At 41.1% G+C, this 15,569-nt stretch overlaps 1 protein-coding gene across 4 annotated transcripts in view; it reads right to left on the bottom strand.

Moving 5' to 3' along the window:
* Positions 1–15,016: 15,016 nt before the first annotated feature.
* The window catches only part of zfhx4 (zinc finger homeobox 4), a 69,120-nt gene continuing 68,567 nt past the window's right edge, over positions 15,017–15,569 (bottom strand). For all 4 annotated transcript variants that reach the window (XM_028964065.1, XM_028964057.1, XM_028964074.1 and 1 more), the window contains exon 10: positions 15,017–15,569. This exon is cut by the window's right edge and continues 3,804 nt beyond it. The gene's annotated coding sequence lies outside the window, so the exon portion shown is untranslated.

The following is a 15,569-nucleotide window of genomic DNA, read 5'->3' as shown; positions in this document are numbered from 1 at the left end:
CACAGGGCATTTGCTCGTGTTTTTTGCCAGAGGTGAGCGCCTGTGACGTCCTTTGTAAAGTAACGTAATTCTTCTTTGGTAGGATCTCTCCCTGAGAAGTGTTCCTCGAGACTTGAGAGCTTCAGCTTGGAGCAGAGCTGCCATTCAGAGGAAGAGTGCAGCATCGGGGGAATGCCTGTCTGTCGGGCCTGAACGTCATCGTCCCACTACTCCACGTCTGTCGCCTCGCTGTGTCAACACCAGACAAACGTTATCAAGGAAGGAAACCCTCCAGGATCACGCAGCGCGATGACCACGCGTCAGTCTTCACCGAACCCTTGGGTGCAGCACGGGCGCTTCTCCACAGAGCTGATTTTCCGATGGGTGGAGAGGTAGTAGGGGAGTGGGACAGTCCCGTTACGTTCAGAAATCTGCCAGGCCCATACAGAAGTGGGGAGGGATCACGTCTCTCTGATCTTCGGCTGAGCAGCCCACTGCTGTTTGAGGTCCTTGGGTCGCCACCAAGAGCACGAGTGCCAAATGTCACATGCAGCCGTCCTGGGGCTTTTATTTTAAAAAGAACCACGTGTGTTGGTCAGCAGGACGACTGGCCATCAGTGCATTCAGCTACCAATCAGATTCAGTAGAATCTATAGTTGCCACAGAGATTATTAGTAACTTTAGTAATGAAGTGTAGGGTTGGGAATTGTGAATTCTGCATCACATCGACTGCTGCTCAAAGTATATTTTCCTATATGCCGCAATAGAGGCATGACAAAAAGGACCCCCATCCTGAGCAGGCAGGGCAAGTAAGCGATGGGAAAACCAATTTCATTCTCCATGTCGGGTATTTCCTCCTCGCCCGAGGTTGGCAGAGATGCCTGGCACGCGTGGCGGGAGGCCTGCAATTAGCATGCATACCGAGTGTGAACTCGTTTCGTGCTTTTAGCGTCTTTAATTCATTCGAGTTAGAAAGTCTGAATAGAAGAGGTGTGTCAACGTTTTGTTGTACAGTTCATTTAGCATGGACTAAACACAGAGGGTATAAAACAAAGAGCCAGACTCGGCCTAACAGTTTCCCCAGAGAAATGACAGCATAATTATGCTGGACCTTTATGCCATAGCATATGATTAAACAAACAATGCGCGTTGTTCGTTCATACGGTCGGAATTCACCGCTCCCTCGCCTCTTTCGCGTGCATTTGCCTGTGATTTGAGGAGAAGCGACGCGCATGTGCTCCCACAAACGCACACAGGAGAGAGCACAAATAATGACGATGATGAGAAGCGGAGTGGATCTGAAAGCAGAGAGTGGGTTGTTATGGCGATCAGCGGTAAATGTGGTGGCTTGATGTCTAAATGATCAGAACGAATCTGCCGGACGACTAACGCTGCTGTAATGAGTTACAGTACGGAGCAACCGCCCCCACCCCAACACACACACACTCACACTCTCTCTCACCCATTTTTTATTCACACACACAGCATTATAAAGCAGCTGTCTGACAATGCCACTGTTGTCAGACACTCCCTCGTTCTGATGTTTAATGCATAGGCGAGTCAGGGCACTGGCAGTTGAGCGTGCAAGGATGAATTATGAGACACATAATAAGGCTCTTCAGAATGAAGCTTTCTTTGCACCGCAACTGAGAAGGATGCTAACTAGTGACCGAAAGAAAGTTACTGTTCCGTAAGATAATGAGCTTTATGCACAAACGTGATCAATTAAAAAAGTGAAGCGGCACATTTCTGGGTTTGAATAGTCAAGGGAAACAATCTATACTAAAAAAAAAAAAAAAGAAAACAGAACCAAATACAGCAGGCAAACACAATCACAAAACTCCCACGCACTTTCTATTGCCAGGGTACACGGAACATGAACAAAAGCACACAATGCAGGCTTCTATACGGGCAAACACAAGTGAACGCAATCAGGGTTAAAAGTTCATGAGATGGGAGCAAAGACCAAACAGGGCGTCAACGGGCATGAAGGCACCTACACAAAGAAGGCATCACTCACTCACAACCAGTGATGGGAATAAAGGGTTAACTTACAACTTGGAAGGTTTGTTGCCGAACTTCATGTTGGTTTAAAAGATGCTGAAATGATGCTGAACATATTTACACATGAAGACTTGAAATAATTTAAGATTTGTTAGTAAATCAACATGTTCATAAAAACTTTTCTTTTTGGCATATTGGACTGCTATAGATGTGTATGCATGGGTTGTCTTTAAACAAGGCATGCTCATATCATTGGCTGAATTCCCCTGTGTTTGTAACATGCATTGCATGCTGAGTTTGGTTTAGATTTTCTGCATGTAAACACATTTGCTGTTATACTACTTAAAAAGTAATTAAATACCAAGTTTAATGCTTTGACTGATATACCATTAACGTTTTATTGTTGATGTTGTATTTTATGCTGACTTGAAAGTTGGAGCATGTTGAAAAATTAGCATGTTAGCACGTTTGAGACATGTCAACTGGTTGAAAAACTGACAAAGTTACCATTGTACCTGTGTAAAATGAATGGGTTTCAATGGAAGGGTGGAGGGATGAAAAAGAGAAGTGGAGGTAAGGGGTATAAGTGGAAGGAGGTTAAATGTGGTTGAATATGTTAAGTTTGTTAAAAAGATTAAATGTGTCGTGGTTGGAAGGCTGAAAGTAGGTCCACTGTTGCTCTGTAAAATGCATGTGGGTTAATGAGAGAATGGAGGGATGAAAAGAGGAGTGGAGGATAGGGGGATGTGAGGAGAAAGGTTGATTGTGGTTGAATTGATTACATTGGTTGAATGGGTGAATGTGTGGAGGTTGGAAGGTTGAAAGTGTAACAACTGTTGCGCTTTCAAATACATGTGAGTGAATCAGGACAATGAGGAATGGAGGAGAGGGGGATGAGTGGAAAGAGGTTAAATGTGCTTGAATCGGTTATACATGTGTAAAAAAGGCCATGAAGACCATGTGGTGTTGGAGAAGAGAATAGAGTGTGTAGAAAAAACTCTTTCTCCCTCCACACAGAGCACTGTATTTAACCACTCCAATTTGATGTTACCTGGCAGAAAGAGGCATGGCACAACAGAGGTTAAAAATGAACAGTTTCTAATTTATTAACACCGGTAAATAATTATTGTAGTTACATGTGAATATTGAATGTAAAAAGGTACCAAGGTTATAGAGAAAGTAAACATGAGAAGAAAGAGTAAAGAGGGAGAAGAGAAAGAGAAGGGAAGATAAAAATCCCAGAAGCCTTCCGGCTTCTGAGGGAAAAACCCCCCTGAGCAAGATAGCTCAGAGGTCCCTTTTCCACATGTGTGCAGACATTTATACCCCTGGCCTACAGGAAGTTGTCACTGGCCTACAGGAAGTTGTCACTGGCCTACAGGAAGTTGTCACTGACCAATCAGAACCTGTTGTTTCTGATGTCACGCCCCCGGTGCCTCCCATTTGGTGAAGACAAAGAGGGTGGGCGGTCCTGACGGCTGATACTTCGCACGTTGACGTCGGACAAAATACATGTAAAAACCGGGGTGTCGAATCTTCACCCACAACCGTCGACACAGGAATGTTACACTTCCCCCTGCAGACATCTGTTATGCAAGACAAAGCAGGCTCCCGCGATGTCCATTCTTACAGACGGCCGGTTGATCCCCTGGGGCACTCGAGTATTCAGGGTCCATGGGGATCACAATTGGGTCATGATTGTGTATCTGCTTGCTTCCTGGTCAGTCGGGAATTCAAATGTAGCCGATAGTTGTGGTTCTGTGTCCTTTGTGATCCTCAGGCGTCTGAGGTCACCCTTGTAGGGAAACCTGTCTTCTTGGCATAGATCAAACACAGTAGCATACATAGAATATTCAACTGGATCCAGGGCTTTTCACACTTGGTTGGGTTCTTTGTCTGGAGTGTGATGAGGTTTGCATACAGATTGTGCATGTAGAAAAACAGTGTTCATCGTACATTAAAACCAAACCAGAAAAACAAATGACAACAATGATCAGATACTGTAATGCAAAAAACATGTAAATATAGTGGGAGGCTTAAAATGATATCAGGGAATTCATAACTCCGCAGATTTGCACTGGCTTATCAAGTCTAATCAACAACAGTGGCCGGAAAAATAAATACAAATAAATAAATAAAAAAGTCCCGCTTGTTGCCATGTGATTGGAGAATTACACCTTTATTAGGGAATTCATAACTCTGCGAATTTGCATCGGCTTAACGAAGTTCAATCAACAACAGTGGCCGGAAAAATAAACACAAATAAAATCCCGCTTGTTGCCATGTGATTAGAGAATTACACCTTTAGCACTAAAAGCTATTATTTGAGATTATGGCATTGTTGAGGTGTTCAGAGAGAGAAACAGTTTCACATAAATTTAAATTCTGATCCTAAACATGTTGATCATACTGAACATGAATTTAAAATAAAAACATTTAAGTTTAACAGTGCAATTTCCAATCCCTGATCAGTTATTATCAAATTGTTCACCGTGGGACATGGTTTATGATGTTCAATGTAATACCAGTAATCTAAAATGTCACAAATCCTGGTTATTACTGGTTACAGTTTGGTTTGTGGGTTCATCTATTGTGCCAGCCATATCTACATGCCACATTGTAAGTGATACAGTAATTAGTCAATGTTCATTTTATACCTTGTCGGACTGGATCTGGATTTAGAAATGCCTCGGTTTCTACGGTCCCGGGCTTTTTAGGATATGTAGATCCTTTTTATTTAAATTAAAGCACATAGATTCTATTCCTCCCTATGCAGTAAAATTCAGATAAAAGAGACTTACGGTCACAGATCCACATCCGAGCAAAGGTATCACGTCGGGATCACCATTTGTAAAAAACGCACATGAAGACCATGTGGTGTTGGAGAAGAGAATAGAGTGTGTAGAAAAAACTCTTTCTCCCTCCACACAGAGCACTGTATTTAACCACTCCAATTTGATGTTACCTGGCAGAAAGAGGCATGGCACAACAGAGGTTAAAAATGAACAGTTTCTAATTTATTAACACCGGTAAATAATTATTGTAGTTACATGTGAATATTGAATGTAAAAAGGTACCAAGGTTATAGAGAAAGTAAACATGAGAAGAAAGAGTAAAGAGGGAGAAGAGAAAGAGAAGGGAAGATAAAAATCCCAGAAGCCTTCCGGCTTCTGAGGGAAAAACCCCCCTGAGCAAGATAGCTCAGAGGTCCCTTTTCCACATGTGTGCAGACATTTATACCCCTGGCCTACAGGAAGTTGTCACTGGCCTACAGGAAGTTGTCACTGGCCTACAGGAAGTTGTCACTGACCAATCAGAACCTGTTGTTTCTGATGTCACGCCCCCGGTGCCTCCCATTTGGTGAAGACAAAGAGGGTGGGCGGTCCTGACGGCTGATACTTCGCACGTTGACGTCGGACAAAATACATGTAAAAACCGGGGTGTCGAATCTTCACCCACAACCGTCGACACAGGAATGTTACACTTCCCCCTGCAGACATCTGTTATGCAAGACAAAGCAGGCTCCCGCGATGTCCATTCTTACACATGTTGGTAACACAGTGAAAGTTTTGTTTAATTTTTTTCACTTATTTTATTTCTTTGTATATTGTTTGTATTTATGTTGGATTTCTTTCTTTGTATTAAGTTTTTTAGTTGTTTTATATTTGTCTCTTTGTGTGTGTTTAATTTTATATGTAAAAAAAAAAAAATAGGAAAGTGATAAAGAAAACTGTAAGATGGAAAAACACAGAAAATAAACATTTTCACCAACAAATGTTAACTTGACATTAATTTGACAAAATATTAACACATATGCATTATATTATCATATTGACATGTTCCCATGATAATGTAAACATACATAAACATTATATGTCTGGCCTCAAATAAGCATCCATGCATTAATTAATTATTTTCACCCAAGGAGTGACATTCACCTCTAATCTCAACACACTCCCTGCCTGCTCTGATTACCCCAATTTCCAGGCAACAGCCCACTAACTTGCTCAACACCTCGCAACGCTACCCTACCCTAGCCCTATTGCCTGCAATTATGACTTGAAATAATGAAAGTAATAAAAATAAATATTTTAATGTTAACAGATGCATAAAGGCTATCTTCTGTTCTTCTGTTTCTTCTGTTCTAAACATCTTAGTACAGTTCTATTGGCATTTGGTAACTTTTTTAAATGAGGAGCTCATGCAGAAATGGTCATGGGACCAGACACATGATGTTTACAAGTCTTTACATTGTCATGGGAACATGTCAGTGTAATTGTCCACATCATATTGGAATGCATACATGTTAACAATATAACATCATGCACTGAAAATTATTGACATGATAACATGATAAGTAAGTAAGGAAGTAAGATAAGTAATCATGAAGTCAAGTTAACATTTGTTAAAATAAATGTTCCTTTTTCTTTTTTTTCTATCACTTTGCTTTTGGATGCAATTGGATCACTCAAAGCCCATCTATACTCAGCTCTTCTGAACATAAGAAGGTCGTATTCTCGGATAACCTTTACGCAGACCATTTGTTAATTAGCATTTTTGGGTGCTCAACACAGCTAGTGGTTATCAAGATGGTTTGTTGGCTGAGTGGTCACATGGGTGTGGTTTCGCCCAATTCTCAAAGCTAGTCTTTACCAAGACGGTTTGTGTGCGTGGTTTGTCCCCATGTTAAGTCTATGGTAAAAATTCTCATAAAAATGCTTCTACTGTAAATTTGGAATGTCCAAATGCTTTGGAAAGTAGTAGCACACTCGATGAACATAGGCCAAAGGTGTGTGTGAAATCTTGATGGCTGTACAATGTAAGATCAAGGACTATTTGCATATAGACAATCAGATGGAATAATAATAAGTGGAAGAAAGTCGAAGAACAGTATTTTGGCTTTGTCAAGCCAACATAATAATGGCGTTGCTGGACAAAAAGTAATCTTTCAGTATGGGTTAATCTAACTAATTACTGTGACAATGCTGTTACCGTTACTGACATAAACACGTCACCGTACTGCTATTAAGATGTTTTCATCTGACCAGCCACAGGAGTGACAAAGATTTATTTTTTATTTTTTGTACATTATGTATTTATCCATGTCTGTTTCCGGATGAAACCTGCACAAAAAAAATTTCAGCCCCAACCAACTGTTGAATGTATAATGTAAAGTTGGACATTTCTGCCTTGTACATTTTTATTAATTTTTTTTATTGATATTTATCACTATATGTGATGAATGTATATGAATGTTTTGCTCTTTGATTTATTGGTAGGGATAGATGTTTGGGATAGATGCATTTTTATTAACCTGTGCATTTTTATTATTCCAACTCATTAAAATGGAGATGTGTAAGAAGTGTGTAAATGACCCTGTAATGCTGAAAGCCTAGCCGGCACGTGAGGTGCCACACTTTCAGCCTCCCCATCAAAGATCTGAGGAGGCCAGCGAGTAGTAAACAGGTTTCAGAGGGGAAAATGGTGGTAATCAAAGACCCTGCAGTTTTTTTTTCAGATCAGAGGGTCTTTTGTAAGTCACAGGCCTGAGTGGTGGGGTGTAGGATGCTCCTCTCATTTAAATGCGGTTCACCTCTTTCTAAATATTCAGGGGAATGTGGATGTCTCGCTCACCCCCCCATTCAGGTAAGGGCTGCCAAAGCGGTGTTTTGTTCCTCAAGCACACGGAGCAGTTGCTTGTTCAACACCTTTCCAATGAATAAATGAATAGAGAAATTCCCAAATACTATGTGTGTGTGTTTGGTGTAAACTGACCCACTGTTGGTTCCATAAGCTGAATATTTGTCGCAGAAACGGTTTCACTCTCGGCTGAGACACAGTGACCAAACTAGCATATCTGCTACTCATCCCCTACTAAACCAGCCATACTTTCAAATCAATACACCGCCCCCCCAACCCGTTACTGTGCATCAAACACAACAGGCACGCTGGGTAACAAAATGGGCATCTGGGTGTAACATGAGAGAAAGTTAAATTAGGGCCAATCAGCCTCTGGCATCGGTCTAAATAATTCAGGAGTGCCGCAGATCCCAGAGGGTCGTTTGCAGGCGTGGATGTCTGCGGCCGCTGACCTGAGCATGTCCCTGCGCTGGTCACGTGACCCCTGCGGTGACGCGCCGTTTCGCTGCATGGGTGGCTACGTTACTTAGCTGTGAATATTAAAAGAGCAGGAGAGAGAGAGAGAGAGAGAGAGTTGCTGGTAGAAGTTATTCAGAAAAGGTATTTCCACAAATGAGAAACGTGACATGATACAGTCAGATTAAATATTAACCTTTAATTTTTGCTACATGTACATGTATTTATTTCCTTCCTTTTTATGTTTTGTGACGCATTCTGTCTAGGAATTTCCCAAACAGCACGGCGAGCAGCTCACTCTGATTCTGCCCGTCTCTGAGAAAAGAAGATTTTAAAGCCATGGTTTGATTGGTCAGGGTGAATAACACACATACACACACACAATAGAAAAAAAACTAAATATATTTAAAAAAAAAAAAAAAAAAGTCAGACAGAAGGGCTGAGACCGGTGTCAACAGTCATAAATATACAGAACCTGTCCATCATGGGAGCAGAGCAGTGAGAAGATTTCATGTTCAGGTGTTGGGGAAGGAAGCTTTCCTCCAGTCACGTCGCGCACAGCCAGAAAGTGGCTTTTATTATTCAAAAAAGCCTGCAGCTCCAACTTTCAAGCTCTGGGAACAGATTTAGACCCTGTGTTCGCCATCTACGAAGTCTTAATAATGCACGTAATAACTAACCTAACATTACATTACACTAACTAACATTTTCCTCTGTGTGGATAAAATATATGTACTTTTCCATCCCATTCTGTGGAGGCTTCACCTCCACAGAAATGCATCATTGATAGAATTCCACCTACTGATCAACAGCTAATCCTGTCGGTATTTTTGGATTATGTTTAATCAGTAAGAAAAAATGATTATGTTTAATAATTGGTATTATTTGTTTAATTGAGGTCTTTGAAAAAGAAGAATAGAGTTGAGAAACTGTCCTGTATGACTGTGAATGAATGAACTGTAAATAAGTAAATATGAACACTTTATAAATATTAGCCGCCCTTGTACTTTTTGCTGGGTTCTATACGTCAGTATGTACAGCAGCGTGCTGTGGCGTGTAAATAAATTCTCAGTCGGGTTCAGCTCTGCTCATCTCCAGCAGAATAATGGAGGCACACTGGCGCATCCAGCAGATGTGTTTCACTCCCCTGAACAAATTCTCTCTGTAATTCAAGCAAGGCTGGCGCCGACAAAAGAGTTTTTTGTCTGTTTTCTGCCCTGACACAAAATGTGCCCCAAGAACATCTGCATTCAATCATCAGTGAAAAACTACACACGGCGCCGGAATAACACCGTATGAGTTTGTGTGTGTGTGTGTGTGTGTGTGTATATATATATATACACACATACATACATTATATATATATATATATATACACACACACACACATGGGTCAATTTTGAAGAATCCATGTATTTAGTATTTTTGTAGCAGGAGTATATTGAAGTATATTTGTTGAATCAGTTTTTATCAGAGTCGCCTCTTTTTTACCTTTACTGTTGTCGTCATTTCATGAGATGTTCATTAACTTAGGAAGTGTTCAGCATAAACCTTCAGGACTATTGGAAACCACTCCCATTGTCTAATTTAAGGTGGTGGAGAGTAGCCAACACAGCAACTGCTTTGGAGAAACTCCGATGTTCAACCTTTTGCATTGTTTGCAATTTAACTTTAACAGTTTTTGTTCTATAATTAAAAAAAATGCAAACCCCATAAATGAATAGGTGTTTCCAAACCTTTGACCGGTGGTGTACTAATGAAATAATACACTTTGTTGTTGCATGTCGCTATTGCACCTCAGCACCTTTTTTTTTTTTTTTTTTGACCCGGAAATAAGACATTTCTATAAGAGGGACGGCATCATTGGTTTTTATCTGTCTTAAGCAATCCTCTCCTGCAACCTTCATCTTTAACCATCTGGGATGCATGGTTTTCTGAACATATTGGAAAACATAACAGCACAATCTGCCTGGGTAATCCCAGCGGGTTATAAACAGCATCTTTTTGCACGCATTTGTTTCTGCTGCGTATTCGCTGCAGCACGGTTTGATTTCTCCCAGGTATCCTCTGCCTTTCATTCCTCAGATGCTTTTGTTTGTTGACTATGTAGCCTGCAGTGGATATTGAAAAATATTATGAGCATGTGTTTCTCGCGCACAATGCAATAATTCCTCAGGTATCTTGCTCCCGCTCTCCTGTTCTCCACCTTCATTACTTCTCTCGGCTGCGCGATGCTGGATGCATAAATATCTCTCCGCATGACTCGGGCGAGACAGACCCAGGCTTTGAAGCGCCGGCCCGGTTCTTCCCTGTACGCCAGTATTCACTCAATTAGCAGCTCGCGCTAATTACTGCCAGAAGTTGTGGTGGAGACGTCGCCGCTTAGAAGTGGCCCAGACTCTGGAAAGCGCTCGCTTCCAGTTGGGCTTGTTTATTTGTTTGTTTGTTTGTTTGTTTGTTTGTTTGTTTAAGTATTTTGCAGGAAATGCTTCAACTGGGTTGTTGTGCTGTGTCACATTGGTCCGTTGGTCCAGATGGTCAGAACGTGCTGTTTTGCTCCTCAGAGGTTCTGTGCTGAGGGGACAGGAAGGTCCAGGTATTACCATGCACAAGAGCTGCTCTTATTTGTTGAAGAGGGTACCACTAGGGTGGTCGTAGCCTAGTGGGTGACACACTAGCCTATGAACCAGAAGACCCAGGTTCAAACCCCGCTTACTACCATTGTGTCCCTGAGCAAGACACTTAACCCTGAATGTCTCCAGGGGGGGACTGTCCCTGTAACTACTGATTGTAAGTCGCTCTGGATAAGGGCGTCTGATAAATGCTGTAAACGTAAGAAAACAAACCTGCAATATGAACGTTAGCCTTAATGCTCATCAGTGCCTGGAGATGTCACACATGCATTTATTGCCATTTCCATTTAATCTCTTAACATATTTCTTTCTTTCTTGATATTGCATCGCCATAAACAATTTAATTTTTTCAATTTATATGCTGCCAGTCTTGTCTTTCCATTCATTGTTGTGAAATTGTCTAACAGATAATCTCTGGTATTATTTTATGGGCAGGAAAGTAAAGCAGGGATAGAGACAGAGAGAGAGAGAGAAAAAAACGGCCCCTACATGGCCTGCAGCTAATGGATTTTCTTGGGATAATACAATGTTTGGGACAGTGAATTAGGGATTAGTGAAGAATGATACATTCCCACGTGCGGAATTTAATTAGACCACAATCAGTTTAAAATGAAAGGCCCAGGCTCAGTTGGCTAAATACAGGAATCAGTATTCCACACATGGGAATTCCATGGAATGGGGGGAAAAATCCAATCACTTTTCATTAAGTTTAAAACCTTTGGCCCAGACAAATGGTGTGGGAAACACCACAGAGAAAGCAGTCGATAAATATTACCATGCCCGACATATAAGTATTGTTAATGGATATTGATGGTCATTAAAATGTGCTGTAATTACCCCTTGATCTTTAACACTTTTTGATGGGCCTTAATTGAGAGTGTTAATACAGGAATACCTCCTGACATTTTAGCAACATTTTCCCCTCCTCTTTCATTTCTCTGCATTATAAACGATCCATAGGCCCCGCCCATCCTTTTTTTAATCTTTTGTAAATTAGTTTGAGAAGTATTTTAAGCAACCTGTCAGATAAGAAATGGTGCCCATTCATAATTAATTCATAATTTTAATTATTATATTTCTTCCTTATAGTGGTAAAAGAAGAAAAGAAAGATTACTGAAGATGTTGTTGTTGACACCTTGGAATCTTTGTCATGTTCCTCAAACCCTTCCTGAGGAAACTGTACATTCTCCTGCTGAATGAGGCCACTGCCAATAGCAGATTTTAGGTAGGTGATCGGTGCCAAAGTAACATCCATATGAATGCCACTGCACGTCTTTCCCATCCTGCTACCAAACCGTCTCCAAGGAAGTCACACAGACACACACATACTCACCTGGCATCTTCCATTGGTCCAGTTTTTACATCCATGATTGTAGGAGGTGGGTAGTAGCCTAGTGGGTAACACACTCGCCCAGGTTCAAACCCCACTTACTACCATTGTGTCCCTGAGCAAGGCAGCATCATCCGCATCATCTTCAGCTTCTCAGACCTGATTGTTTGCTTCACTCACGAGAAATGCTGAACCACGGGGTCTCAGAATTACAATTTTACAAACATGACTAAACATGGCTTTAGAAAGTGTGCATTTTTTATCACTTAACCACAAGACGCTTAACCCTGAGTGTCTCCAGGGGGGGACTGTCCCTGTAACTACTGATTGCAAGTCTCTCTGGAGAAGGGCGTCTGATAAATGCTGTAAATGTAAAATATAAACTGCAGACATGGCCACTGAATTTTGTTTGCACACAGAAGACATGTTGAAGAAGCCAAAAAAATGATTATAACTTTCTTATATCCTGTATTTTTGAAACTCAGTTTTCATTTGATACAAGTTACCTTTTCCATTGACAGACAGTGGCTGTAAGTAACAAAAGACCCTAAATAAATAGAACCTCATGTCATAAATGAGACATTTTGAGAAGGACATTTTGGCCACAGAACAGGAGATTCATGCATTAGGACATGACCTATTAGTGATCAATATAAGTGCAGCACCAAGATGAACTGTACTGCGCTGTAATTCTACTGTACTTGGTTAATAGTGAACATTTTGGGCAAATGCTGCAGAATTATTAAGGCATATTTATGCACTTTACCCTAAAGTAATAGTACACCCCAATTTATCCACACAAAGCTTCTGAGAGTTCAGACAGTAAATGCTGCTCTCGCATTTGCAGCTTTCTTCTCCTATTCGATGCCAGGATGACATTCGGTTGCCGCTACTGAATGCAACTCTGCATATTTGCCTCCAACTATTCTTGGCAATTCCGGCTTCATTCAAAGTTTTGTGTGTTATGTTGCGGTAGTTGAAATTCTGTGTTGTCATGGTTGCCATCGACGCAGGCCCAAGGGACCACACCTTTCTGCTTCCAAAAAGCAGCGCACCTGAACAAACCGATCCATGTTCTAGAGTGACCGCGGGTCCCTGAGGGCTGAGAAAACCAGAGAGGGCGAAAGTCCACAAGTGCAGGTGTCTGGATGTTCCACAAAGACCAGAAAAAACCTAACAACAACAAAAAAAAACATGATCTACGGGGCATGTGGCGAAGATTACCTTCAATGCACTTTGGCCAAACAAGGGAAGGATCTGCCAAGAAACACTCAACAGAACACACCCCGAGCAAATGTGATGAGACCCGGGGCCTGAAATGTCAGCAAACAACTGTGAAAACACAGGATGTGCATCGTGGCAGCGGTATAAAACTGTAATGCTGGTCGCCATTGTCCTCACAGAGACCAAACACCATCCAATAACCCCGGCACAGCAGACGCAAACGTGAGCTGAATAAGAGGAATACGATTCTGCGGCCTTACGGATCAGATTATTTCATCTTCATGGAAACCAAAAATTGCATAAAAAAAGTCACAGTAGCCCACATAGCAAAGCTGCCCATGACCTGCGGTACGGCGGCTCACGTGATGATCTATATCAGCGCATCTCCTTGTGGGTTTGTAAAGGATACTCGGGGGGCCGCTAGACCAGGCCCCACACTCACGTCAGCGAGGTCGCTTTCACAGTACAACCCTGCGAATGATGCCTCACTCCCGGCAAAGGTGACCCGTGTTTGAGCGCACGGAAATGACAGAACGGTGTAAAGCTGAGCACATTCCTCTACTGGGGTCTACTATGTCCAGATGAATAATAAATGTCCACATGTGACCAGCAAAGTCAGGATGGTTAGATGTTATTTCAGGTTTACATTAGTGGACAGAGGTGACCCTCTGGATAAACCCATGTATTTTAACAGATTATTTCCTTTAAGGTCACACTGGAGAGTGAAGCCTCTGCAGGCTCTTAAGGAATAATGGCAGCATGGCATGCAAGGCGAAAGACTAACGAGTGTTTGTAGAATTCTGCACATTTGTGCACAAGGAATGGGTTTCAAAAGAAGATATGTGGGGAACAAGCAGTGCTTATATTTTGCATCATGTTTTAATGTAGTAATTTTTGTTCATTAATATACATTTAAGGTATCCTTGGGATTTAACAAGAAAGAATCTTAGTCTTTAATGATGATTGTGCACATGATAAATGGGATGGGTAGTCTGTTTCTTTTCTGCAAGATACAGATAAATACCAAGGGATTCTTGCTTGGTTTTATCTATTTATGTAAATGCCGAGGACACCTGACTTTACTCTAGCTTCAATATGCATGATTTTTATGATGTGGTTATTCTAAAATCTGATCTTTAATACATTTTTATCATGGCCAATATATCAACTTCCCTCAAAATGTTTTTTTTCCCCCATTATTAACCAGATTAAATACAATTATATTAATCAAAAGGGCTGTGACAATATCATAAAACCCTGATATTATATTAACTGCATTAAATGCGTATATGCAAAAACACAATCGAAGAAAAAAATTAATTGTGATTGGTTAGAGATAAATTGTTTTAAGGGTTTTATGATACTGTGGGGCTGTGGTGGCCTAGCGGTTAAGGGAGCGGCCCCATAATCGAATCCCGATCCGCCAAGGTGCCACTGAGGTGCCTCAGAGCAGGGCACCGTCCCCACACACTGCTCCCCGGGCGCCTGTCATGGCTGCCCACTGCTCACTCAGGGTGATGGTTAAAATTGGAGGACACATTTCGTTGTGTCACCGTGTGCTGTGCTGCAGTGTTTCAAAGTGACAGTCACTTCACTTTCGGTAATAACAAGAAATGCAAACCCAAAATCCTGGCACTTCCAGACAATCCACACCACAGTAGAAAAGTAATGTTGGATCCGATCCTTATGTAAAAATGAACACTGTGTTTAAATAAAAATGTACTCATGGCAGAGACAAAAAAACGTAGGTGGTTTGCAGATACAGTTTTTAATGTATCACAACAATGAGCAACAAACATACTTGATGAACTATTTCCAGAAGAAGTTGTTCAAATACCATCTACAATAAACGTCATTTCAACTATGACAACAGGTCTGTGACAAAATAAAAAAAAGTTTCAAAACCATGTTATTACCGTAATACGGTACAGCTGAGACCTCAAACATTACAGTAACAAAAACTAATGAGACTACTCTCTATATATAAAACATCAATAACATTTTTGGTTTAGTTTATTTAAAGTTTTAGCCATAGGGGCTTCTTTTTTATTAAAACCTCAGGGTGCATTTCCTATGTTACCCAGGCGTTGAGAGTACATATTGTGTAGAATATGATTGCGCCGTGATAATCCCTTTGATATCCAGAAGAACAATCCTAATTTCAACCTTTAGAAGGCTGTCCTCTTATGCTCGACACTATCCATCCGTAAAAAGGTTTTTTCCTCCGTTTTTTGGCTGCTGTGCAGTTGCAACATTTATGTACAGTTATATTATTGGACCATCCTTTTTTTTTTTCTTTCTT

This window comes from Denticeps clupeoides, chromosome 2 (genome assembly GCF_900700375.1).
Source record: "Denticeps clupeoides chromosome 2, fDenClu1.1, whole genome shotgun sequence".
Lineage (NCBI taxonomy): Eukaryota > Metazoa > Chordata > Actinopteri > Clupeiformes > Denticipitidae > Denticeps > Denticeps clupeoides.
Note: the sequence above shows the minus strand (reverse complement) of the source record. Positions and strands in the feature narration are given on the sequence as shown.